At 40.2% G+C, this 26,924-nt stretch overlaps 1 long non-coding RNA gene across 1 annotated transcript; it reads right to left on the reverse strand.

The window, feature by feature from the left end:
- Positions 1 to 468: 468 nt before the first annotated feature.
- Positions 469 to 16,714, reverse strand: LOC138739848 (uncharacterized). The gene is made up of 3 exons (XR_011342478.1): positions 16,438 to 16,714; positions 14,734 to 14,817; positions 469 to 547 (listed from the first exon to the last, which is right to left on the reverse strand). It is a non-coding gene; the product is annotated as an uncharacterized lncRNA (long non-coding RNA).
- Positions 16,715 to 26,924: the final 10,210 nt, after the last annotated feature.

Genomic DNA, 26,924 nt, shown 5'->3' on the forward strand with positions numbered 1-26,924 from the left:
GTGCCTGTGCAAAATCATGAGAATGTATTTTTATTTTTGTTTATGAATAGTGATGAATGTGGCTTATCCAAGCTTCATTGAGTTGAGTTTCCTTGATACAATCGATCAGTGCCAAAAAAAATACTTTAATTTCTCCTGCCTTATCCATACATAATCACTTCCCCTTCTAACAGTTGTCCATGACTTTCAGGGTACTATCACCATATACTTGGAGGAATTTCCAGCAAGTGGCTTTTCCATATTGTGAAAAACTCAAACATCTATGTACCACAATCCATGAGATTGATCAAAATAAAAATAAAAAGAGCTAATCTATTTCTGGAATAACAAAGCACTAATTGAGAGAATTAAAGCCCCAATGCATCAATAAAATAACTTGTAGAGTGCTTCACAAGACAAAAGGGATATGATTTATTCATGTATACTAATCCAAAATCCCAACCGACAACACATCCTTTTGTTATAAGGTGGCTTACCTTCTTGATGTCGGATAAACTACATTGTGTGACATTTGATTGTCTCAAAACCTCAAGGAGATCCATTGAACCTGAAAGCAAATTTTTAATAAATGAGCCAAATATTTCCTTTTTCTGTGAACTCCATAGAATAGGCAGAACTATGGTTCAGGTGGTAGGACTGCTGTCTCACAACATCAGAGAACCTGCTTCAATCCTGACTTTGTGTGCTGTCCACATGAAGTTCACATGTCCTCCCTGTCACTACGCAAGTTCCTCTGGGTGTTCTGGTTGTCTTCCACATTTCAAAGATGAAGACACACAAGAAATTTCAAATGCCAGAATCTGAAGCTAAATGCAATCTGCTGAGCAACTCTATAAAATACCACAGCTGTGCTAGATGGTAGGTTTGTTGGCCTCTGTAAATGGTTCCTGGTATTGCTGATGAGTGGGTTAACTTCCTATTAGCAATTTGTATCCTGCGAATATGTCAATCCTGCATTCTCTTTAAATTTCATCAAGCTATTTAATTTAGTTTCAACTGTCTTCCTCCTTAATTGACCAGCATTTCTGTCTCCGAACTCTTCTGGCATCAAACAATTGCCAAGCGACTTCTCTTCTCTTTTAGTTCGTAGGTTTCAACTCTGACCTCTAACCCCAACATGGCACATGCTACCTATTCAATCCATTTTATTTTTGTTCAATTCAAAATGCTCATCCTTAAAGCACAAAATAAATTTGAGTCATGATTGCAAAATTTAATGAATGCTTTTAAGAAAAACATAATTTTTCACAAGTGCCCTGTGTGAATTTGTTTGGAAGCTTTCTTTTGCTCCAATTTCTCACTCACAACTGACAGTGAATGACAGGGCCCGAGAGAGTGTTGAACAACAGAGAGACCTTGGGTATGGAACATGCTATCAAAAAGCAACAATGCTGTAGACAGTGTGATGAAGAAGGCATTTGGCATGTTTGCATACATCGCTTAGGGCGTGGACCACAGGAATTGGGGGAAAATGTTGCTGTTAATCGAGAGGGTTGTGAGTCCACAGTTAGAATATTGTGTTGTTTTTTCCAGCTGGAGGAAGCATGGCATTAAGCTTGAGAGGGTGCATAGGAGATTTGCAAGGATGTTGTGAGGACTGTAAGACTTAAGTTGCAAGGAGAGAATGGATCGGCTGGGATTTGTTTTCCTTGAACCATTAAAGGAAGAGGAGTGACAAAGATTTTATCAAATCAAGAGCGGCATAGATAAGGTGACAGATTACAAACTATTTTTCCCATGGTAGGAGAGTTCGAATTTGGGGGTACATAAATTTAAAGTGAGTGGGGGAAGATTTAAAGGGATCAAAGTGTTAACATCTTCCACAATGGAATGAGCTGCCAGAGGAAGATGTAGAGACAGAAACAATTGTGAAATTTAGAAGACATTTGGACAGGTGTTTGGAGAGGTAAGGTTTGGAGGGGACAGGCTAAATGCAAACAGATATGATGAGTTCAGCTCAGCTACTTGGTCAGCATGGACCTCTTTCTGTGTTGTATCCCTCTAATTCTCCCTTCAAATACTCTGTTATTCCAAAACCATTTACCAAACACCCCAGCACTTCCAGTTTGCACTCCACAAGTGCCTAATCTTTTATCTGGGATCGTTGGGACTAGACACCAGCCATTGTTCAGAATTTTCTGGATTTTGGAATCATTTTAAAATGACAGTCCCTTTAAGCAGATACCTTGCTCCTTGCCCCTGCTGTCCATCCCCACCAGGCATCCATCACCCCCACCGCCCCCAGCCGGTTGTCGACCCCTCCATCTAACTCCCAACGCAGCAGCAGGGATGCAGTGTTGCTGAGCCCAGAGTTCACCGAAGCGCCACACCAGCTCATGGCGAGAAGCAGGGAATGACAGCTCAATGCAGGAGCAATGGCTGTCTTCGTTCCCCATAATCATCCACACAGCTGGAACAAAGAATATGGAGAGAGGTTCCAGCTGCATGGGGGATTATGGGTAAGGAACATGGCCATTGATCCCACATTGAGTCAGCTGCTACCTGCTTATTTCACATCGTGTGCTGGGTGCTGAGAGTAATCCTTCCACCGAAGGTAAGAGAGGGAGCCCACAGGGGTGGGGATGGGGATGATGAGGGATTGGGGGCACAACATTTTTAAAACACAGTTATATTTCATTCAACATACCCACCTCAAATATCCAGCCTCCAAAATCACCACAACTCAACCTTATTTAGTGTAAGCACCCTGCCTGTGTGAACAGCCATTTCAGAGATAAGTATGCTAATTTATTATGGGAAAGTCATGTTACTTGTGTGTAAAAACTACATTTGATGAGCAGATATCATCTACCGAAAAAAATGCTGGTTTTTGGATGTGGCCGGTGTTCGGAATCCCAGAGAAAAGGTTAAGTGGCTGTGCTAATCTAAAACCCAGAGACATTTTCAACCACTGCTGTATTCAACAAATATTTTCCCCATCTGAACTTGTTCATGCTTTTCTCACAGTTTATGAATTCGTCTGAGTTTTAATCTTAGACAACTGATTATTGTGTAATTCTGAATGCACTATCTGAAGTGCACTTGAATCAGATGTGACTAAAACTTACCATAAGAAAATATTGCAGGAGACTGGCTAGTGTCTGGATCTAAAGTGTTGCATATTGATATTCTATTTAATATGACACCATTTAGACAACTAAATAAAAGGAATTTAAATTATTTTCCACATTAATAAAATGCCAATACTCCACTCACTGAATGTTCAAAATACCAGAAACATCATACCAATTACATAAAGGGTATACAATTGTTCTTTGTTCCACACTAAACAAAGTGGAGATTTATATGGCATGTGACCATCAGTTTATCAAATCAGACAAGATGTTACCTCACACCTTCTGCTTTATACCCTTCCACCTTTGGGCCCCCACTCCACCTTCTTTCACATTTACAGGTATTTATGGTACATCATATTATTTACATAATGTCAACACCTTCCATTTAATCTTGATAAAAGACCCATGCTAAGATTGACCATTTCCACTCATGGATGATGTCTGACCTGCTATGTTCCTCTAGCAATTCTTTATTTGGTCAAGGTTCCAGCATCCACAGCTTTTGTGTTTCTCTGGATCAGAATCAGAATGTATTGTCATGTGTCAAAAAATTTGATGTTTCGTGGCAGCATTACAGGTGCAAAAAAAACCTATGAATTATATTTTTAAATAAATAAATGAGTGCAAAACAAGAGGAAAAAGTGAGATAGTGTCTGTGGTTCATTGTCCATTCATAAATCTGATGGCAGAGGGAAAGAAGCTGTTTTTGCACCATTGGGTACTCTTCTTCAGGCTCCTTTACCTCTTTCCAAATGGCAGCAGTGAGGGACCTTGATGATAGAGGCTACTTTCTTGAGGCACCACCTTTGTAGATGTGTTTAATGGAGTGAAGACTAATGCCCATGATAGCATTGGTCGAGTTCACAACTCTCTGTAGCATCTTCCTTTCCTGTGCATTGGTACCTCTATACCAGATAGTGATGAAACCAGTCAAAATACTCTCCACTGTACACCTGTAGAAATTGGTAACAGTCTTTGGTGACATAGACTGATGAGCCTTTGTCATGATTGTTGGCCCCAGGTTAGATCTTCAGAGTTATTGGCACCTAGAAATTTGAAGTTCTTTACCCTTTCCACTGTTGACCCCTTGATACGGACTGGTTTGTGTTCCCCTGGTTTCCCCTTCCTGAAGTCTACAATCAGACTCTTAGTTTTGCTAACAATGAGTGCAAGATTGTTGTGTGACACCACTCAACTAGTTGCTCTATCATAATCCTGTTCATTTCCTGATTCTGCTGAAGGCCATGGTGCCATCAGTAAATTTGTTGGTGACATTTGAATTGTGCTTAGCCACATAGTCATTGGTGTAAAGAGAGTGGAGCAGTGGGCTAATCACACATCCTTGAGGTGCGACTGTGTTGATCGTCAGTGAGGAGGAGACATTATTACTGATTCGCACTGATTGTGTTCTTCCAATGAGGAAGTCAAATATCCAGTTCAGCGGGAGGTGCAGAGGCCCAGGTTTTGTTCCCCAGGCTCTGTTATCTGTTAAAAATTTGTTTCAAAGCAGTTAATATTCAAAGAATGGAAGGTTATTTCTTGGACTTGTGCAGGAGGAACTTGATCACAAAATGAACAATGGTTCCAATGGTAAAAATTTCTCTTTAATATTTGCCCTTTTGGCATTTTGACCCTCTGAACGTATCATGCATTCATTTCCATAGAATTGTCCAAGTGGCAATTTGATCTTTGTGAACTTAGACAGTGTTGAAGTAGCTAGTTTTATCTTGTATTATTAATTTTCATCCAAAGGTTTGTTGAAAATAATCAGGTGCCAAAACAGGAGTCGAAACTTCCATTCCCCAGCTGAGTGACTGTGGTCCTGGAAGAGATGTGTTCACTTCACGCACATACCAGGATCAAATGTAACATTATCTGATTTGATAGGGGAGTACAACAGCAAATAGTGTATCTTATTGTTGAATAATTGATTGGATTAAACCCATATTAGGTCCAGTAAATCCACCTTTCCAAGAATAGCATTCCAGTCAATATGCTTTCAGCTTTCAAATTACTGATGAGTGCCTGGGTGATTCAAGAGATCTGAACGAAGACACTGCAATGATTGATTGTGAGCAATGAAGACAGATGTTATTTCTGAGTAAGTAAGCCAATAGCAGCTCAAATCTAAAAAAGGATTGAAAGCTAAAAATCAAGATTAATGGTTTCACTAAATGGATTAAATTCCTTTCAGTCACCATTTCATGGAATCAGAGGTTTCAAATATAAACTGGAAGTTTAACTGATAATGCCTGATTTCAAATTAGCAATGCTTGAAAGAGGATCCAGTTATAATGAGAAATTTTGCATGAGCTCAAATGTTGATGTCCGACTGAGCTGGAAAAAGGCATCAGATATAAATTTTGTTGGACTTGTAATTTTTCCTCAGCGATTGCTACACCAGAGGGCAACAAGAAAGTTAGGAATTCCCACACCTGTTCACTAAGCCTATTAAAACCCAAGAAAGTTCATAGTTTTTCCCTGCTATGTCATTGTAATGTATGTCAGCATCATTATAAGTAAGAAGTAATTCACAACTACAAGAGGGGAAGTAAAATTATTTCCACACAGCATTGATTTGTGTTGTGTTTTGGGGGCACAACCATTCAATACAGACTTTTGGTGCTGGGACTGTGGTTCCATGAAATTTGTGTTACATTTACATATTTTTCTTTGTCGGTCTTTTGGCAATTTTATATGTTCTTTGGTACAAAACCATCAAAGATGAAGTTCAAAAAAAAGATAATTGGACAGGGCAGAGTGCAAGGAAGGCCCCATGAGACTAAACTGCATTTGCTTTAATGTAAGAAGCCAGCAGTTAAGACCAATGAACTCAGTCATGGATAGGCACATGGGATTGGGATATTTTAGCAATTGCAGAAATATAGTTGTGGTATAGCCAGGATTGAAGCTTAGTGTTCTGGGATAAAGGTGCTACAAGCCTAATACAGGTAAGAGAGAAAGGGGTGTTGCATTTTTCATTGAGGAGAACATCTCGGCAGTTCTTAAGATACATCTGAGAGATCATCCATGAGCCTAGTAAAATAAGGTGATCACTTTGATAAGACTGAATTATAGGCCACCCTACAGCAGACACTTGAGAAGCAAATGTATAGGGAGATGAGATTGCAGTTGGCTGAGAGTGTTGTAATAGTAGGTGATTTTAATTTCCCTAACATTATCTGAGATCAACATTGTGCTGATGTGTTGGATGGGGCAGAACTGGAGTTTCTGCAATATGCTCCAGAGCCCTGTCATTTATTGTGCAGGTCATACCTTGGTTTAAATTTAAATTTAAAATTTAGACATACAGCATGGTGACAAGTACCACATGTCTGTGCCACCCAATAAACATCCAATTAACCTCCAACCCCTTGTATGTTTCAAACGGAGGGAGAAAACCAGAGCCCCTGGGAAAAACCCAGGCAGACATAGGGAGTAGATGCAAACTCCTTTCAGACAGTGCAGGATTCAATCCCTCATCCCGATCGCTGGTAATGCAAAGGTGTCACTCTAACCGCTACCCCAACCACGCAACACTTCACACTGGTTGGAGTTAAATTTAATTTCTTGGCCCATCTTCCCAGTTGATCCACTGTCAATTGTTACATTTTGGTAAATTAAATGAAGGCATGACTTGCACAATAAATGGTAGAGCCCTGGAGTGTGTTGCAGAATAGGGAAATCTGGGTTTATAAGTGGTGTCCTAGATGGACAGGGTGGTGATGAAGGCTCTTGGCAGTCTTTATTGGTCAGGGCACTGACTGTAAGAGTTGGGATGCTTTGCCAGTGTTCATCGACAGACATCTTGGAACCATTGCAAGGAATGTGGGACTCTAGAGAGCTGGAACTGTCTGGAGCTAGCTGGAAGTGAGTGCCTTTAAAAAGAAGTGGAGCATGACAAGGGACACAGATGTCTCGGGACCATTGTGAAGAGTGTGGGACTCTAGAGAGCTGGGACTGTTGGGAACCAGCTGGGTCTTTAAAAAGCAAGTTAAGGGTTAAACAGACGGTGATTGGTGGGAGGAGTAATTAAGAGAAGGGGTAGTGACAAATAAAAAGAGGGGTAGCTCAAGCAGAGCAGCCAGTGTGTGAGTGGAGGCTGAGGATGAGCTTGATTTCAATAAGGTAAGATCTTTGAATTTTAATTAGAAAGAGTTAATGCAGCCAGCAGCTAGGGCAGTTGAATGCTCCAAATGCAGGATGTGGTAAATATGGGGCAACACAATTGTCCCTGATGACTACACCTGCAAGAAGTGCATCCAGCTGCAGCTCCTGGGAGACCGTGTTAAGCAGCTGGAACTGGATGAACTCTGGACCATTCAGGAGGGAGAGACAGTCATCCCTAAAAGTCAGGAGACAGGTAACTGTATGACTGTTAAGAGAGGGAAAGGGATGAGGCAGACAGTGCAGAACACCTTTGTGGCCCTCAACAACAAGTATACTGTTTTGGATACTATTGGGTGGGATGATCTACCAGGACCAGTCGTGGTGGTCATGTCTGCAGCACAAAGGCTGGCTGCTTAGCTCAGAAGGGAAGGGGGGGGGTACGAATAGAGAGCTATGGCAATTGGGCAATCATTGGTTAGGAGAGAATGACACATTCAGGACATTTTTCTCATGACTTTACACCTCCAAATTTACAAATGATAATAATTCAATGGAAAATTTCCTGGATTGTTTAAATATTCCTGTGCTTTCTTTGAATGAACAAACGAGACTAGATGAGCCTATATCATATGAGAAAATAGTTGCTGCTATTTATTCACTACATTCAGGAAGAGCTCTGGGACTCAACAGGCTTCCTGTGGGGTTTTTAAAATCTTTTTCTCAACTAATTTCACTTCAATTAAGTATGGTGTTATTGGATTCATTTAGGCAGGGTAATCTTATGGCAACATTTAACAAAACGTGTATATTGTGGCGGTGTGAGCAGTGGAAGAGACACAGCCACCATGTTGAGGGTCATTAACGACTGTTTTTATTCAAATTCAGCACGTCCCTATAAGGGCAGCATGAGCTCAGTCACCTGGTGCATTGTGACATCATAATCGCTGCCCAGGGTGCGCGCTGGAAGGAACGCTGGAGTCTGAGAGAAACCTCTGACGACGCCATTTCCCCATGGCTGCCCTGCCACGTGATGTTACAAGCGGGGCCTGTTCGCCATGAGGATGCGCGCTGACACACAATCTCTTATTGCAAAGAAAGATAAAGATCCAACTGAGTGCTTCTCCAACAGGCCAATTACTTTATTAATTTTTTTTTTGAATAATTTATTTATAATTTTCCAGACTTGGACTCAAAGAGCTTTCAACAATATTATTGTCAGTGAGTACAATCAACACTGATTATAACTTATTCAAAGCCATACCACACAGATTCCTCTATTGAGACCAAACTTATCTCCTTCCCTACCCTCCCCACTCTTGCTCCCATGACACATGATATTTAACTATTTTTAACCTTACAGGACAATAAAAACCTTCACAACCATGGAATAAATCATACATCAGGGAGTTACAGGTTTGTGGCAAAATGACGGCCCGGGTCCAGGCCAATTTCTTTTCCTGACTTTACCTGGCTGGAATGAGACAGGTTTTCCCTCCTCTTTCCCCCCCCCCCACCAAAAAAAAATCTAAGGAGGAAACCGGGAAGGTAGAGCAGTGAGGCACAGCAGTCCTCCCTACAACCGTGCTTTTGGAAGGTGCCATATCTACCCCTTAAGATGTGTGTGATTTTTCTCCAGGGAAACACAGCCTTGCATCTCCTTGCTCCACAGTACAATGCTCAAACAAGAGTTGGACTTCCAGGTAACTGCTATGCACTTCCTGGCCACTGGCAATGCGGTCATTACAAATTGAATTTGGACAGCTTAATTTTAAGTCTTATGTCCATTATATTACCCACTAGGAACAGCTTTGGGTCCTGTGGGAATTCCTTACCTATAATTTTCCCTAGGACTTCACCTAGATCTGTCCAAAAGGGCCTCACCTTGGTACATGTCCAAATTGTGTGTACAAATGTCCCTGTCTCAATGCCACATCTAAAACATTGGTCTGATATTTCTGGCTTCGGTCTATTGATCTTTTGCAGCATAAGGTATAGCTGGTGCCAGCTTCACTCATCAATCGTTATTCCTCGGTCCAAATCGCATTTATGCCTTGTTTTATGAAAGCTTCATTTAGGTCCTTCTGCTTGGAGGAGGAAATTTGTTGCCAAAATGAATTTCCGTCTGTTCCCCTTTCGAATTATGGACTTTATGACATTGCACTTTGGTAGGGCCATGGTTGGACCTAATTTGTACTGTAAAAAAGGTAGCAGTGGAATGTCCTATTTGATAAATCATACTTCTGTCTTAGTTGTTCAAATGACATTAGCTGCCCCTGCTCGTAACAACCCTCTATACACCTGATGCCATTCCAGTGCCAGATGTCCAGGATCTTGTTACCTACCATTGAAGGTATTAATCAACATGGAGTCAGGGGTGTTTTGGGGGACAGCCCCACTTTTATTCCTAAATATTGGTTAATGTTATGCCAAATGTGAATAATTTGGGGCTGTTTGTTTTCCCAGATAGCAATTTAGCATTCCATTTATAAATGACATCCTCTACCACCTTCTTGCCCACCAAGTGCAGACCAATTTGTACCCAGGATGGCATTTTCCCCTCCTTCGAAGATTGAGGAGAAGTATCTTGACTGGTCTAACTGCAATACCAACCATGTCACCTTGGATGGTCTGTGGCTTTTTAATCTCTGAAGCGTTGGAAGCTGAAAGATGAATTGGTTGAGGTTTATAAATCATGAAGTGCATTGATAAAGTGTATGGCCAGTCTTTTTCCAAAGGTTGGGGAATCTAAAAATTGAAGGCACAGATTTAACATGAGAGGGGAAAATTTTAAATGGAACTGATGAGCCACTTTTTCACACAGAGGGTAGTAGATCTATGCAAATGGTGGCGAGGGTACTACTAGAATGATCAAACTACATTTGGACAGAAACCTGGATTGAGATGGTTTGATGGATAAGGGGCAAACAGGCAAATCAAAGGAACTTGTGTAGGTGACTGGGTTGGCATGACAAGTTATACTGAAGGACCTGTTGCATGCAGTATGACCTCATAACTCAATGACTGATGCCATTGAGTCTGTTTCACCTCCCTGAGCAATGCCTTCATTCTGATCTCCCTATTTATTTTAATGTAAACTGTGCTCTCGTTTGCCACAACAGTGGAAATATACACAAGGAAATTAACTTGCCCATGGGGATATCTTTTGATTGCATCCAAGTACCAAGGTTTCTGGAACTGTGAAACAGTTGCATTGGATAGTCATAGTGTGCTCCTACACTGAAAAAACCCCCTGACTGACCAAGGCTGAGCCAATGATCAGGAATCCAGCTATGCTACTCTTACAGTCATCCCATTTTGTTTTCCCCAACTCTCCAACTCCCCATTGTTTTCACCATTCATCAGCACTCTCTGGACAAGTTTCTTTGGCTAATTAACCTGTTGCCTGCATGTGCTGGAGATGTGGGAGAATGGCAAAGCACCCTAAGGAATTCCATATAGTCTCGCGGGGGACAATGTGCAAACTCCCTGCAGGCAGCATTTGAGGTCATGATTAAACCTGTATCATTGAGGCAATGGTCACAGCACCTCCCACTGTATTCTGAAGATAAAATAATTCATTAAGTAGGGGTAAAACAGAGGATTCTGTTGACACTGTGGTGAAGAGAAAAACACACAAATGCTGGAGAAACTTAGAAGGTCAAACAGTGCCTTTATGTAGCAAAGATACATCACCAACGTTCCTCCCCCCTTCCCCACCTATCATCTCCCACCCTCACCATCCCTCTTCCTCCTTTTGTTCTGTCATCTCTCATGTTCCCCCATACCTTGATGAAGGGCACAAGCCTGAAATGTTTGTGATGTATCTTTACCTTCATTACATAAAGGCACTGTTTGATCTGCTGAGTTTCTCCAGCAATTGTGTGGGTTTTTTCCTCAATTAATTCATACATCTGTTGCCAATGGGTAGCACAACTGTCTTTTTTTTTGTGTGGAAAGATAGTGAAGCTCACTTTTACAGATCATTTAAACCCAATAAAAATGTGATGCCATTTCCTTCATTGTGACTTGCACTTCCAGCTTCTGGAATCTGATTCAAAAAATATAGAAATGCATGTTTGTTGATGGATGCAACTGGCAGACAAGCTTTGGACAAGAAAATAGGCAGAGTTTGGCTGCCAGAAAACAACTGGACACAAGTAAACCACAAATATCTGCAGACACTGTGGTTGAAATAAAAACACATTGCAAGAGAAACTCATCAGGTCAAACAGTGTCCATTATATAGCAAAGGTAAAAATACATAACTGATGTTTCAGGCTTGAACCCTTAAGGAGTGATACAATTGGACACAAACTGTCTTAAGACCCACAGGTTCTATTGAAGGATGTACATTCCTGCCTCAATATGAAAGATTATCGGGCCACACTGCTATGTAATGTACTGGGCATCATTTCTCTTTTTTAAGTGTTCTGTCCCATGGAGGCCATTTGGAAAAAAAACCGTGACAGGAGTACTGTACATGAGATAATAGATTGCCATGGATGCATCACAGACGACATGCTGCTCAGTTATTAAAATTGAGTCTTTCTCCTGATGATTCATTCATTGTAGGTTAGCAAAGATTGGAAAAATAAAATGAAAAGCAACTGTGTCAAAGTCCTCAGGCAATAGTTCACTTTCCATGTAATGTTCTCTGAATTGTTAGATAATGTAGTGAGTACAGCAGGATTCTGGCACCACAAATTGAACTGATGCTAACTGTGTCATGAGCTCAAAGTAGATTCTTGTGAATGTTGCAAGCTCATCTCAGCTTTGTCTTGGACAAATGAAACTGCCAAAATGTGTCTGCCTATTTGAATAGACAAAAATGCTAGAGAAACTTGGCAGGTCATGCAGTATCTACAGCAGTGGTTCTCAACCTTTTTCTTTCCACTCACATACCACTTCATACCCTATGAATATCACATACCGTATGCCATCAGTGCTCTGTGATTAGTAAGGTGATAAGTGAATGGGAAGGGAAGGTTGAGAATCACTGCTCCAGACTCAATTGTTACTGAAATATTTTGCTTGTGAAAAATTGTCATTGGCCCATTTCCTTTGGTGTTATGAAACCGTGCACATAACGAGTCAATGAGGTATGATTAAAACAGTGGTTCTCAACCTTTTTCTTCCCACACATATCCCACCTTAAGCAATCCCTTACTAGTGACAGAGCACCGATGGCATAGGGAATACTTAAAGTGGGATGTGAGTGGAAAGAAAAAGGTTGAGAACCACTGACCTCCAGGAAGTAAAGGATAGCCAACATTTCGGGTCTGAGCCTTTCTTCAAGGTCCCTTCCTCAGGCCTGAAATGTTGGTTATCCTTTACTTCCTTTCTCTGCTCCATGACCTGCTGAGTTTCTCCAGTGCTTTTGTGTATTCCTTGACAATCCCCACATTTTCAGACTTTTCTATTTAACTTTTCTTATTTGTGGCAGATTTTGAACATTATATTGCAAAAGTGTACAAAAATGTTGCAAGAATTCAGCCGGTCCTTCAGGGTCCATTGAGACAAAGCTATATTGCTGACATTTTGGGCCTGAGCCCTTCTTCAAGAAATAAGCAGAATGAGCCAGAAGCAGGAAATCTCAGAATTCAGACAATGCTGGCGGGGGGAGGAATCCAGACCAACCAAAGCATTAATTGAATATGATAAGGGGAAAAGTGAGAATTATGTCTGTGCAAAAGGAGACAGGGAAAAGGGAGAGACAGAGCTGGGGAGGGTGACAAGGGAAGAAGTGAAGGGAGGAATAATTTTTTTTTAAATTTAATTTAGACAGACAGCACAGTAACAGATCATTTCAACCCAGAGTCCATGCTGGCCAATTTACACCCAATTAACCTATCACCCCCAGTATGTTTCGAACAGTGGGAGGAAATCGGATTCCGACCCCCCCAGGAAAACCCACGCAGAGACGGGGAGAACATACAAACTCCTTACAGAGAATGTGGAATCAAACATCAGTTCCAATTGCTGCCATTGTAAAGGCATTGTGCTAACCACTGCACCAACTGTGTCATTTAAGAAAAGCCAGAGAAGTCTATATTATAGCATCCATTGGAGGGTGCCCAGTCAAAAGATGAGATGTTGTTTCTCCAATTTGCAGGTGGTCTCAGTTTGACAGTGAATGAGACCATGGATAGACATGACAGCAATGGTATAAGATGGGCAATTGAAATTGGTGGCAACTGGGAGATCCACGGTATTGCGGTGGACTGAGCTGAAGTGCTCAACAAAGTGATCTCCCAATCTGTGTTCAGTGTCTCCAATGTAGAGGGTACCCATGCCACTGAGGGAGCATCATAATGATCTCCTCAATTTCCCTTTCATCTCTATGTTTCATGAAATAAAATATGCTTTCTCTTCAGCTTCCACCCTACATTGGGTCACATGTAGAAGACTGCAGAGCTGTATTGAAAACAATAATTTACATTGATATTGTGCTTTTTCAAATACAAAAATAATCCATGGAACAAGTTAATCATAAATGAAAATTAGAATTTTAAATTGTGTTCTGAGATATAATGTGCCCCAGGAAGGCAGTATTGGTTGGGGTGCATTGTACATTTCTTAAAAATTTTGAAGACATGGAACATATTTTGACACTGGTGTGAATGGTGACCACAGCTCTGGTCACAGGTATTGAAGCTGACAAAGGGGGAGACTGACCAGCCACTTTGGGAATGGTCTAATTCTTATTTTTTTAAATTTAAAATTGCAGCACAGTAACTGGCCCTTCCAGCCCACGAGCCAACACTACCCAAATGCACCCTTTGGACCAATCAACTTGTCCTTGGTGTCTTTAGAAAGTTGGAGAAAACCGGAGAACCAAGTAGAAACCCACGCAGACATGGAGCGAACATTCACACTCCTTATTGTGCCAGATTTGAACTCCGCTCACTGCCAATGTAATAGCATGACAATAATTGTGCCTTGTTTATGGAAGTCAAAGACAAAAGTGTCAAATGGACTGAAGAGCCGGTAGAGGGGGACAAGCTCAGTGTGGGGCTGAATAAGATGAAGAAATAACAAACAGTCAGGGTCAGCTGAAAATGAGGGCTGGGTAGAGGAACATGACATTGGACAGCAAATATTTTCAAAAGGTTTGCTACCTGGAAAAAAATATTGGATTAGGATAGACAACTTCAAGCTGAACACACAGATTTGCAGTATCACGTCGAAAGTTGGAGAAACATTAAATTAACTTTTGTTGAAATTAACATGTTTAATTATATAATGATGCTGACACACTGCATTCATTAAACTGATCTAAAAAATATTTTGCCACTGATTTTCATTTTTATTCAGCACCTATGCCTCGTGTGTCAGTGTCTAACAATAGTCCACCAGCATTGATAGATTCTAGTTGCCCTGATCCCACTTTTCACAAAGTCTTGGGAACATCTGAAATTTTTTTTTGTGAGTATTCTCCCAACATAATAAACCTACAGGTCAATATGAAAGTGGCTAATGCATTCAGTACAAATAGGCTAAATCAGTCATTATGACAATGTGTCATACAATTTAGACCTTTCATTACCTTTCTCTCTGAATGCACCTCTCTCCACATCAGCATCAAAATCAGTTTCTTGGTTGGTGTAATTGCTCCCTGTGCAAGAGGTTTCTGTGATGCAGATAAGATACACATCATTCAGACACTGAAAAGACCTGAGATGTTTTTCGAAAATTTGGAGTCCATATCTTCAACACATAGGTGTAGATTCTTAATGATGCCCCCACTATACTCTCCACCCCTGCATCCAGGAGCTACCTGGGATTCGGGTTAAGTCAGGATATTTGTCCCCTGGCAGGAGATTGATGAATCCAATGAAACCTTTTTATTTTTATTTTCTTTTTTCATCTTTTTCTTTTCTCTCTTCAATTTTATTGACTATTTATCTCCTTTTTTCCCTGGGTGGATGGGAGGGGGGAGGTTTAGGGCTAGTTCTTTTTTTCTAATTTTTTTCTTTTCTTACTCAAAACCGACATCGAATGATAAGATTATTTTTCCTTTATGTAATTGTTGAATTTCATGTTGATTTGAAAATATAAAATAATAGAAAAAGACATAAATCTTTGTAAAACTGCAAAATGACACAATCATTTTCCATGAATCAGTGGGCACAATCTTTAGCTCCTTGATAACTGCAGTGCATACATTGATTTCCATGTCTGTGTGATATCGGCTGATCTGGTCAGTCAATGACCTTTCTCCATTTGAACTCTGGTATAACTTATGCCTATCTGTGCTTATTTCACAAAGCCAAAACACTTAACTTGACACGAAATTGATCTGCCTTAGTTTGACTACATGTCAATGACACAGAATCAACAATTAATCAATGAGTAACCTGCCTCAATAATTTTTATCCTTTCCAGAGTATTCCAGTGTTGCTGATCCTTCTGTCATTTTCAAATGGAATAAAGGAAAGTCCCTTGCTGATGTCCTAGCTGGCTTGGAGCTCCTATTGTCTTGCCTGCTCTTTGCACCAAGGCACCACATTGAGTATCCATTCCATTTTTGCACAACATTAAATGTAAACTCGCTAATATGGCCACTGAGGTGTTTCTCTCTGCAGACTAAACTTCAATAAGGTATAATTTTGATCCTGCTTCAGTCCCTCTTTCAATCTGACTAGGAAAGATTGGGTACTGTGCAGGACACTCTACAGTTTGGTCAGATTCACTAAACCATTTCCACATTAGCCAAGGCAAGTTCTTTATTACCAAAGCCTCCTCTACTCTCTCTGCCCCATTCCTCAGCGTAGCTCCTTGACCTCTGGATGCTGAACCTGAGTAATTTTCCAGCCACTTAGATTCCTTGATGATTCTGATTCCTGATGAGGATCTTCATTCTCCAGCCATTGGTCCCTTCTTGCATCTGCAACTACCACCACAAATGAGAGTTTCTACCACTGAAAGCAGCCAAATGGTTATCAGTACTCCATGCACAGCCATTTTAAGTTCAATTTTGCACATTATCAGTTGATAATAATAAAAGTCGGCAATTAATTGAAACTCTCTACCAACAACACTGAAACTACTTTGACCATGTGTAGTACTGTGAGTCATTGGAGCAACATAATATCTTCTTTTGAGGCCTAACAAAGATAGGAAGTAAATGCCAGCAAAATTTACATTAAATAATTTAATTTTAAAATATTCCATATACACTTTTATTCAATTATCTCATTTAAGACTGTTTAAAAATATTCTTTAATCATCAAAATATTCATTGCCTGACCTTAGATCAAGTAATGGAACTCCTGTTATTCCTTTCTGCGTTCGACATGTTGTGAACTGGATACTGACATTCTTGATATTTTTTTTCCCCATTGACTCCCTAACAGCTGCTCTGAGTTTTGAACAGCTGTTGTCCAGTAACATTTCCAGCTTTCTTGTCAGCGAAGCATCACTTGCCATCTGTGATGCTCAGCCACAATATTCAAGGTCTGCTTTCCTTGGACTGCAGTTATTTAATCTTGATAGATAGCCTCTGAGCAACCTTGTGTGTGTGACTGTGAATTAGGGAGGGGAAAATAGCCTTGCCGGTGTGGAAATTCACTGCTTTACATATTGCACAGATTCTCTGTATTGATGACGAGCATTAGGAAAATTTGTATTGAGCAAGCTTTCAACTCGTCAATGTTCTAAAAATGCCTAAAAGCATTTGAACAAAACATAGTAGGTGATAGAAGTAAATGTTCGACTTGGCAGTCAAACCCAGTGGGGTGCAAATGACTGAGATGATTCACCGTTTGATAAAGGCCAATCCCTCTGGGAAGAACAGAACATCAATAACAATAAAAACAAAGTGTCACAGTAACTAGTCAGCAAGTTCTCCTCATTTGACCTTCTTCTTCTTTCTTCTTTGGCTTGGCTTCGCGGATGAAGATTTATGGAGGGGTAAAGTCCACGTCAGCTGCAGGCTTGTTTGTGGCTGACAAGTCCGATGTGGGACAGGCAGACACGGTTGCAGCGGTTGCAAGGGAAAATTGGTGGGTTGGGGTTGGGTGTTGGGTTTTTCCTCCTTTGTCTTTTGACAGTGAGGTGGGCTCTGCGGTCTTTTTCAAAGGAGGTTGCTGCCCGCCGAACTGTGAGGCGCCAAGATGCACGGTTGGAGGCGATATCAGCCCACTGGCGGTGGTCAATGTGGCAGGCACCAAGAGATTTCTTTAGGCAGTCCTTGTACCTCTTCTTTGGTGCACCTCTGTCACGGTGGCCAGTGGAGAGCTCGCCATATAACACGATCTTGGGAAGGCGACAGTCCTCCATTCTGGAGACGTGACCTACCCAGCGCAGTTGGATCTTCAGCAGCGTGGATTCATTGCTGTCGGTCTCTGCCATCTCGAGTACTTCAATGTTGGAGATGAAGTCGCTCCAATGAATGTTGAGGATGGAGCGGAGACAACGCTGGTGGAAGCGTTCTAGGAGCCGTAGGTGATGCCGGTAAAGGACCCATGATTCGGAGCTGAACAGGAGTGTGGGTATGACCACGGCTCTGTATGCGCTGATCTTTGTGAGGTTTTTCAGTTGGTTGCTTTTCCAGACCATGAGTAAATATCACCATTTTTTTCAAAGTGAATGATTACCAGTAATACAATTCCTTTCTTTCCATATATTACTCCTTTTCAGTATTAATTTGAACAACAACTGAACAACTTCCGTGTGAATCATCATCATCTTCTATGTGCATCACTGGTGTTGCTGACTGGATGTTATGATGAAACATGAGTAAACTTGTTCTTAATTTGAAGACCTAGGGATGATTCATATTAGTTTATTTGGTCTTGTTTTCTGTTGGCAACAGACACCATTATCTGTAAATTTTAGACTTCTAGTTTTATGGTATTCTGAGTTGTCCTCAAATGGTCTCAGTCTGAGCAGGCATCTAATTGACATCTTGGCATCCTATCTCTCATCCCAAAGTTAATCCCCATAAAATAGTCTGTCAATCTGCTGACTTCTATTTCCTGAGATGAACCTCATTTCTTCAGTACAGTTTTTGCCAATGTATTGCTTTCAAGCTAATGTTCTCCAGGGAGTTTGTGGATTGCACACGAAGTCAAGTCGAGCAATCAGCATCTCAATGTCAGGGTTGTTAAGAGGCGGTGATAAGAACAGGGTATGGATATTGTACACGAGAACCCTGATGTGTCTTCAGATGACATCATGAAGCATGTAGATTGGAGGAGATAGAAAGTAAATCTCTGGAGCACTCCAAAGAAAGAAGAAATCGATGATATTTCAGGTTTCCTGTCTTAGACTAGAGGGTAAATGAGAGAAATTCCCATTAAACAAAGTCTGCTGGGGTCGAGTGCAATACACAAACATGCTGATGAAACACAGCAAGTCCATAGGAAGGATCCAGGCCCAAAATGTTGGTTACCCTTTCCTTCCTATAGATGCTGTTAAGTTTCTTAAACATTGAAAGAAATTCCCCTCAATTAAGTTTGTGCATTGATAGAAACTTAGCTGGAAAACCTCTGAGCCTCATGGTTCAAGATTCCTTTATAGTCATGCACACTTGTTCCCTTTTGTTTGCACTAGACCAGTGCCCCCACCAATAAGAGAAAGAGAAGTAAATGACAGTCCCTTCAGAGGCCCAGTGTCTGTGGATTTTCCTCCTGTGCTCCTGTAAACACTACAACCACACAGCCATGTGTCTGTTAAGCAGTGAACCTAAACTCTTGGTTCCACACCTCCGATAAAATCAAGAAGCTGTTGCTACCTGAGGCCCTTTGGGACCCCTGCTCACCAGTGACTTCCTCAAGAATCCTGGTGCCTTGACCGGTTCCCTCGAGCCTGCCCCCAGTATCCCACAGCATGGTGCAAGTCCTTCAGCCTCCGAGCCCCCTCACTGGTACGCCGCTGTGGCCACCTTCCCTGCAGAACCCTCTCTAAAACATCTCCTTCTGTATTCTTCCATTTTGGCACCCTGCGCCAGTCCACTGATTTCTCCTTGAGCCTGCAATTCTCGTGGTCTACTGCCAAGCATGTGTACCATGCTTGGGCTCAGACCTCCATGGGTTTGCCAATGCTTTTTGTAAAAATAAAAGTCACCCCGTTGCCCCCTTCTGCAGGCTGTTTAAAACCTGTATGGGGTTGCAGTTGAACCCCAACAGCAAGGTGAAAAATGTGAGGGTGAACAGTGCATCTGGGGAACATCCATGGTGGTTGGAATTTCCATTTGTTTGGGGCCCCTTAATACTTAACTCTCACCCTTAATGCTTTGGGAATGGGGGAAACATGGTTGAAGATGTTCAGAATTCGTATTACAGGTGAACTGGGCATGGATCTGAGTGGTGACTGCATTCCAAAAGTTTGGATATGAAAGGGATAGCTTTATTTTGAAGGGGTGCCTAAAGATGGACCATCTGAAGGGAGAAAATCAGGCAAAGGCAATGAATTGTTGTGAACTTCAGGTAATGTTGGGAATGGAAAGAAGGTTGGGTTGTCAACAGGTTGCTGGAGTGTGTCTGCAGAGATGATAGGAAATCGGGGAGACTGCCAAAAATGGCATGGATTTTATGGCAAATGTTGAGGAGAATATTGTGGAGAGGAGATAATAGATTATGTTTTAAGACCACAGTTACAGGGCTTCCACCCCCTTGAACCCCTCACTATGCATATCCGAACCATGCTTGTTGAGATCCTGCCAGGTCCAGTCTAAACATTGCTTTATACTTCCTTTGCCATTTAATCAGGCCAAGTTGAAACTCAAAAGTTTCAGTGAAAGGCTGTGAGACAATTCAGGACCATTGTTAATTCAACCAAATCACATTGAGCACTAACAGTTGTCTGGGTATCTTGAACAAGCCATAATTTTATTTTGCTGCAAGCTCTGATGGAGATGGGAACCTGTGATGTGACAGCACCAGTGATTCTCCAGGATGTTGCCTGGAATGGAGCATTTCAGAGAAACAGAGAAGCTGGGTCTGCTTTCCTCGAAGTGGAGGGGATGAAGAGGCAAAGTCATTCAAATATATAATATTTGATGTGTGTAGGGAGGATAGACTGCAGCAAATGTTTCCCCATACCAGAGGAAAAATGAAAACTAAAGCACATTGATTTGGAGCAAAAATTAAGAGACATGGAGGAGATCTGAAGGGGAGTGAGTAGCTGGAATGCCTTGCCTGAGAGAGTGGTGGAAGCAGAGTTGCAAACAGCATTCATGAGTTATCCAGGCAAGCAACTGAATCACCAAGGATCAGAAGGTAAAGGGCCAAGTGCTGACAATAGGATCAATCTAGATGGGTGCCAAATGTGAGTGTGGACATGGAGGGTTGAATGGCCTGTTTTCATGCTGTATGATTCTTTGATTCTGTGATATACTATTAAAATGGTCTTTACAGTTGTTTTCAAATGTAAGATTTTAGCAAGAAATTGCCGAAGGTATTAATGCTCACCCATTGGAAAATGTACAACAGTAGTCTATATTACCTACCATTCATCAAGTTCAAAAGGTGCTTCGAGAAAGAATTTTACTTCTGTTCCAAGTGTGGTTGCTTCATTAAAATTTTAACTAAATTGTTGAGTTTTGCCCAAGATAGCCAAATTAAATGGAGTGAAATGGTTACAGTGCAAGATCTAGTCTTTCTTTTCCTTCGAAGTCCCAGATTTTTTTTTAACTTTGTGAAGAAATGCATTTTTTAAAAATCAGTAAGTCTAGGGAAGTACTACCTCAAGTTTTAGTTCTTCCTTTAAATACCCAGTGAACTGTTCTCACTGAGGTGCTGGTCAGTAATGAAAGCATAATTGTATCTCATGAGCTCAAGGTTTAAAAGCCAAGCAATGACACCAGCTTCAAGGAGAACTCTGCCCAATAACTGTCAAAGTTACAGCTGTGACTGCAGCTGGGCTCATGCCAAACACCGCTTTATTTGATCACTTGGAATATTCTGTAAAATGCTAACACTTCTGCAGAGACCAATGGCAGCAGCATGAGAAAACAAAACAGAACTCTTTACTCCCTTGGACTCTCGAGAACTATGGATCAAGTTCATGGTATCATTATGTAGAATCAAAATAATTACAGAGAAATTCAGACACATTTGGACCATTGCATCCTCTGCCAGGTGAATCAAATGATCAACCTCTTCATTGGTCCATTATCTTGATTTAATTAACCAAATGTCATTAAATAATGAAAATCAGTTTGTTTTCAGATACATTGGACAATTGCATCCAAACAGATACTGAGTTTTTAAAAAAAAATGATACTTGTACACATTCAATTAAAATAGACAATTAATGCAGAAGAAAGATAGATGAAAGATGAATGTTTTGCTGACAGAATATTGTCTGAATCATTGAGCTACACAACATAGAAACAGACCTCACGATCCAACACATCCTTCCTGTATCCATTTGAGTAAGTGTCATTTCTCCCTGAACCATTCCTTTTCATGTACCTGTCCAAATGTCTTTTAAAAGTTATACTCGCCTGACTACTTCATCAAACAGCTTGTTCTGTGAACCCACCATCCTTATATGGAGATAATTGTTCCTCCGGTTCCCTTCAAATCTTTCCCTTCTCATCCTGAATTCTCATTTTAGACTCTCCTCCCCTGGGGAAAAAGATGACACAGTCCTGTCCAAAAGAGCTGGTCTTCCTCAAATACCATATTCAGGCTCAATATTGTTAGCAATACCCTCCATCATTTTGTTCATTTCTAATGTTCCATTCAGCCTCCTACAAGTCACATAATTGTGAAACTCTTGTGTACCCTTTCCAGCTGAATCCCATCCATGTTAAATGTCATTCTTGATAACTTGTCACATAAAGGTGTTTTGATGGGAATGTTTTGAGTTTATCCACATTTTTGAAGATCAAATGGATTTGTTTTACTCCAGGAATGATGTAAGCTTCAACTTCCCCAAAGGGTTTTGGGAATAAATTCAGACTTTTTCAAGTCAAGCCAAGATGATTGACTTTCTAAATCTGTGGACAGCAATTTGATAGGGGTGCAGAGATGTGAAGAGAGGGTTAAACACCATATACATGTCAGGTTCTCCTTTTCTTTCACACTCACAGTTGACCTACTCCAGAGATCTTGCTATTTCACAGTGCTCTGGGACACAAAATTTGGTCCAGTTTTGAATGGGATCCACAAAGCTTCCTATACCATGCTGCCAGTCAGCTCTGTTTCTGGAGATGCAGATGAATGTGTGCTTGTGCAGGTTTGCCGACGATGGGTTCATCCTAGTTTAGGCCCTTTATAATCTTATCTACTTAAATAAAGTCTCTCCACTGCCTCATCTGTCCCAGAGGAGAGACCCCTAATCTATCCTCTGCGCACAAAACTATGCTCCATCAGGTAAAGAAAGAACTTGCACTGATAAACCACCGTTGGTTTTCTAAAACTGCAATACTCTGAGGCTCAATTTTGCCTGTAAACTGCTGTGCTTTCCAAAACAGCACAAGTGAAACTGTTTTAATGCATCCTAATTCTGAGTCACAGCTGTGCAAGAGGATTTGAACTTCTCCCTATTAATTGGCTGCCTGTTGTGAGGGGAATATAGCTCAGCTTCTCACTCAGAAAGTGAAAATAACAAATTAATATGTAAACCTACAGGCTGTTGTATTCCAAAAGGCTCCTGATGATCGACACTTGAACACCAAACAGTGTCTCAATTGCAATTTCCAACCCTCTGCCACTTTAATCTGACATTGGCAGAGCCATGGAAATGAAAGTGTCAAAAACCTTTTTGAGCATGTACCAAGGACTTAGAACCACATTGGCAACTTAATTATTGTGACAGTTAATGTCATTACTGTTGAGGGAAAATATGAATAATGATGTCAAACTCAGTATTCTGATGAAGATTTTGATGTAAAATTCTATTTTGCAAAAATTTGTATTATTAATAAATGAAAGAATATCAGATAGAGTTATGTTTCTGAAAATCTGTCACATCAGAAATTTTTGTTTATGATTGTGGCTTGTCCTGAAATTAGGATTAAGACTTGCAAGATTTACCCATTTGATTTTTAGTTGTGAGAATACGGAAATAACTATTGAAAGTAAAATATTTGGAAATAGAAGGTAAAGGGGCAGCACGGTTAACGTAGAGTTGGCGCAATGCTCCATAGCGCCAGCAATTGGGACACGGGATCAAATCCCATGCTGTCCGTAAAGACTTTGTACATTCTCCCCATGTCTGCATCAGTTTCCTCCGGGTGCTCTGGTTTCCTCCTACTGTTCAAAGTATACTGGAGGTTGTAGGTCATTTGGATATAATTGGGCGGCACAGGCTCATGGGCCAAAATGGCCTGTTACTGAATTGTATGTTGAAATTAAAAATAATGATTCCATACTACAGCAGCTGAAATGTTTTTTGGTGAAGGATAATTCATTATGATATTCTTTAACAAAGGATAATTATGTTAACTATTTGCCAAATATGGTGCAGCTAAATTGATAAAATGGTGATTTAAAAATTTATATATGTACATTGGAAATTTATTGGAATTCACCAATAACCAACCACCAGAATATGCCCAAATTTGTCAACTTGTACATAATCTGCAGTTTAATTCCAAAGGTTTCAATATAAGACACTGCCAAAGTATTAAAGGATTAAGAAAACTAATTTCAGACATGAATTCTTGAAATTTTACTGAGCCACCCAGTTTTGGTCTCTGTTGTTTTAAGGTATTAGGTTTTTATTAATTGGCATTATTTTAAAATGAATGATGACCACTGACATTAAAATAACACTGAAAAGAAAATTCAAGCTTCGACGTGTCTGCAGAGAGAGAAAAAAATCTTTATCTTGCTGGATTGAGTCATGAAGCAGGATGTAGTCTGATAGTGCTTCTCTCCAATCTCAATAATTTACTTAGAAATTTCTTTTTGAATAAAACAGAAAAAAAACTACAAAGAAACTGTTTCTATTCCCTTTTCTATACGGTTAAGAGTGATTAACTGTGGTGTTTTTTACTTGTAAGAATATTGAAATAACTGTTGAAAGTAAAATATTTGGGAAAAGAAGAAAATAATAATTCCATACACAGCAGCTTCTTTCCTTGGGATTAGTTAGGGTTAGGGTTAAGGAAGATCAGTCATTATTATTTCTATCAGCATGACCCTCTCAATATTCTACATAAAGACAGGAATTTAAATTCAGTATCCATTTTACACTTTGGGGGGAATGTCAAAACATTTTTACAACTTGCAACTTGGCACATTGTGTTAAGTCTTGCAAGAAATAAAATAAGTTGGAAAGAAGTGTGTCTTTGAATGCTGGTACTAAACAGTTGTAAAATTATCTGCTGCCACTTGCACTCTTGTCCAAAGTATTTGGATCCATTGACTACTGTGCAATGATGATGGCCAAGACTGTAAAAGAAAATAGCACCAGTAAACTAAAATAAATTTATTCCGCACAATGCACCCAAAGTGACAAACGTGATTGAGAATCAGTTCAGAGTTCAATTGAAATTGTTGAGAGAGCTGATTAGGAGAATATTAGACTTGTTTTAAGGTCATTGGTCAAAGTGCCAGATTTAAAAATTGCATTTGTTCAAATAGTCTGCTTTTTGCATCAACAGCAAATGTTAAAAAAAATATGAAGAATGCATTTCATATTTCAGCAATTGAAGGAAGAAACTAGCAACACTTGATCACTAAATTTGGATAAAGGGAAATTGATAAGAGTTTTTGAGGGAATCTCAGGGATAAAAAAGGGAATGTATTGAAAATGCAGAGTCATTTCTCAAATATTTAGTTCAAAAGGCAGACTCATTCACAAAAAAAATTGCAATTGCTTGAAATCTGGAAAAAAAGAACAAAATTGTGGAAATACCCAGCAGGTCGAGCAGTATCTGAGAAGGAAACAGATTTTAAGTTTCAAATTGAAGACCCTTTCTCAAATCTCACTGAGGGCATTGAGTATCTTTAAATGAGTGATTGCCTTATCGAGATCTGTGAACGAAAACAGCTTGGCTCCCAACTGTGCCCTTTGACAGCTCTCTTAACACCGAGAACTCCAACCTTTGTGTTGAAAGTGGACTCGATCACAGTAATACAGTGCAAACCAGAGCCAAGCGGGACTGCATGCGGCAAAAGAGCGTGTATAAAATCGTGGGGAGCGCTGTGAGCTACAGATTGCCTTTGTTGTGGCAGTTCAAAGGCCAATGGGTTGCTGGATTTGTTTGCTCTTCATCTGGACTGGAGAGAATGGAATGCTCCTCAGTGCCCATAAATCAGACTTGACAACAGATGCACCCCTTCATCTTGGTATTTGTCAAAAGAGAAAGAAAAGCATTAAAAACTGAAAATGTTGAAAATACTTGGCAGATTAGGAAGGATTTATGAAGAGAGAAATGGCTTTAATATTTCAAACTTCACTGTCACTTGTCTGTGGAGAATGAAGAACATCTTCTGCTTGCTGTATTGGATCATCATGCTGGATATAAGAACTGAAAGTATGTTTTTGATGATCTGAAACATTACCTCTGGTTTTCTATCTTTGTAAGCTTTCTGGCCTTTTGGGTATTCCCAGCCTTTCCTGGATTCATTTTGCTTTTCTGCATTTGTACATTATCTTTCATGGAAGAAATGAAGATTGTTCTCTTTGGAGGGCTTCAGCAACTTTTTTTTTGCAGTGGATGGATGGCAAAGTAAAAGATATAGGGGGGAAAAATCCTCTAATTTCTGCTTGAAAAGCTCCAAATGCACAGTGTCTGAACCAGAAGTACCTGTGCTGTTCTTGCCATATTCAACAAGTGCAGCTTGGGCAGATGGCAGATTTCACTGAGAATATCCTGATGGAAATGCAAAGATCCCAAACATTTCTCTTTTTAATAAAGTGCAGGCTGGGATTTGATCCTGGAAGAGAACATGAGGTGAGTTTCTCTTTGCTCTCCTTGTCCTATAACTTTAAAAAAAAACAATAAGAAAAATAACCCCAGATGCTTGGAATTGCAGAAACTGTTTGGAGAAAGCAAATAGTAATTGACGCTGAAGTAATTTCCAGTTGTTCAAGGTTAAAAGAGGACAAGAACTGGGATTTGAAAGCTCCACAATAACAACAACAATGACATGACTGACTCCATTCCCTAACTGCTCTGTGTACAGTTGGTGGATGTCGATTGTGCCTTTGCAAGTCAAGTGATCAATGCATTTCAGTACAGAACTGTTGGACCTAAACACAAATCAGAATTGTTCTATGTATAATGCCCTTCTTTAATCACCTCTCTTGCAGAATACCAGATTCACTCATCACTGAGCCTGAGAATCTCTCCAGTATTTGTGAAATGCATCAAAAAGAAAAGAAATGGGTCATTTGGATTTGTCTTTCACTTAACCAGTACAGTGATTTTTTTTTAAATATGCTGCTTTTATAGACAAGAAAAAACATAGGATGTATTTCCTATATTTTCCTTCACTCACCTTAAACAGATGTCCTCTGTTATTGACATTTGTTGGAAAAAATGTTGGTTCTCCACCTCAATCTTAAGTAAAATATGAAACTCTGCAGACACTTCAGTGGTGAAGTAAAAACACAATGCTGGAAAAACTTAGCAAATCACATGGAGTACTTAATATAGCAAAGATAAAGATAGATAACCAATGTTTTGGGTTTCAGCCCCTCATCATAAAGGTACCTAGATGAAGGCCTCAAGCTCAAAACATTAGTTATGTAACTTTATCTTTGCTATATGAAGTACACTCTGTAACCTACTGTGTTTCTCCAGCATTATTTTCTTTAAACTTTTAATTC

The sequence above is a fragment of the Narcine bancroftii genome, chromosome 7 (assembly GCF_036971445.1).
Source record: "Narcine bancroftii isolate sNarBan1 chromosome 7, sNarBan1.hap1, whole genome shotgun sequence".
NCBI lineage: Eukaryota > Metazoa > Chordata > Chondrichthyes > Torpediniformes > Narcinidae > Narcine > Narcine bancroftii.